The sequence below is a fragment of the Pinus tabuliformis genome, chromosome 3_2 (genome assembly GCF_031772625.1).
Source record: "Pinus tabuliformis cultivar Carrire ecotype Pingquan chromosome 3_2, CPIR1, whole genome shotgun sequence".
Classification (NCBI taxonomy): domain Eukaryota; kingdom Viridiplantae; phylum Streptophyta; class Pinopsida; order Pinales; family Pinaceae; genus Pinus; species Pinus tabuliformis.
In genome coordinates this window covers 767,793,721-767,795,853 of record NC_142302.1, presented here as the reverse complement: position 1 = coordinate 767,795,853, position 2,133 = coordinate 767,793,721, and positions in this window count along the sequence as shown.

Here is a 2,133-nt window from a genome sequence, read left to right as displayed (position 1 = left end):
ATTTGAACTGCATGACCTTGACAAATTCTAATTGTGACAAACTTCCCAATAGGATAATAACAACTTTGGCATTGAGTTCATATTGCTTTCTTTTTGATGTATCTGTAGGAGTTGTTGATGGATATGTATATCCTCCTTCCATGATTCCCTAAACATCTATTCCAAGCAATTGTAGATATGATGTGGTTCTTATCTTCCAGTAGACAAAATTGTTCCCATCGAAGATTGGTGGTCTGATGGATCCCTCTCTTTCGTGATTTCCCATCTTGATGGATCTTCCTTTAAGCGATCAAGCTTCTTCCAAAGGACCTACTCTGATACCAATTGTTGGAAATAATACTTGGGGGGGGGGGGGGGGTGAATCAATATTAGCAAATCAAACACCTTTTCATTTTCATACTCAGATACATATACGCTACTTCAGTTAAGGGAAACCGTGTGTACACGCAACTGTGTCTAAAGCAACTAGCGTATATCCAGTAAACTTATGATTCAATTAATCCATTAAATGTCGATCTTTAATTAGTGCATGAGAAATTCATTAACCTTATGAATAGTAAACAGGTGTAGTAAAACAGAACAGATTATCACACATAAGAAGCACACATGAACACCATGATGTAAGCTGGAAACCCAATGTGGGTGAAAACCACCTGCTGCAATTCGTCTCTATCTTCTTTTAATAAGAAACTTCCTTTTACAATATTTCTGTACTAGTGCAGTCTTATACCAATACGCAGGCTTCTACCTGCAGAAGGCTACAACCTTCTCTCGTTCTCCAGCTTCTCCTGGAAGGGAGCTACAACCCCCTTAGCTCTTGTACTAGCTGATGTACTAGTACGTAGGTGCTAACCTACTGAAGGTTACAACCTTCTCTTTTCTTCCAGGGACCACTGTTGTGGAGGTAAATCCCCTCTGCAGACAAAGACGATCCCTACTAGCCCAGACTGGGTCTAGCAACAATCAAACAATGTTATCACGCAAGTTCCTAATTGTAAATTAAAGGTGGATGATGAGAACCTACTTGGATTCCAATGCTAATATTCATAGAAGAGACGTCACTCTCGTTCCTTTGCTTCGGCCGGTCACGATCCCCACGATCTCCGTGATTGGACACCTGCACATGCAAAGAACAACACAAATACAAGCATAAAATCCAATAGATGCAATTATATATCAGTCAGAAAAGATATAACTCAACATCAATCATTACAAAGGACAATGAGAGTGGAACCATAATGATAGTCATCTATTATTGATAAATAACAAAGAAGAATACAACCATAGTTCTGACGTCAAATCCTCCTTTGGTCGGGTAGTCAGCTACACAAGTCTTGCAAAGCTTGTTGGGATGGGAAACTAGCCTCTCTCTCTTTGGGTGACAAGAATCTCCTCACTTAGATTTGGCCTTATGGGTGCAAAGAAGGCTCTTGCAGCTTCAAACTCTTGAACTCCTGGTATTCTCTATCACTATGTTGGAACTGGAACTAGCTTGCTCAAGGCATAGAGACAAGCTTTTATAGATAGAGAGGAAAGAGATAGGATCAACCACATTATTCATGGGATTGGCTTTATCACTTAGAAACTTCCGTGAAAGGTGGCAAACCACTTCCCTTCTATGGAGATTCGAAGCCAAACCATCCTAGCTCAACATAGATTCAGTTGGTGGATGGATTAAGGAGAACCTTTGGAAGCTTGTTCGTTGAAAACTTTACTCAATTCGGTTGGCACGAGTGCGACTCTGAGACAGAGCGCCAATGGCGCGCCCTCTTTAGAGGATTTCCCCCATTGGCACAGGCAGTACACTGTGGACCCGTGCTAATGCAAAAAGAGCTATTTTCATGGGTATTCTGCAGGAGATGTCTTTAGGGCATATGAAGCTCATACTTAGAGGAATATGATGCAAGTGGTTTCAGGTCATGTCACTTCTCACAGGTCCCGGAGTGAGTCCTCCAGTGTGCGGGTGAAGGGTAACAGGGACGGTGACAAACGGTGACAAATTGCTGTGTAACAGATGCCCCCTAAAGCATGAGGCCCGAAGGAAAGAGAGGGGTGAAATGCTTTACAAGAACATGCGTAACTGAAACCACAGCCGCCAGAGAACCTGCGAAAAGAAGTACAACTGATATCTCA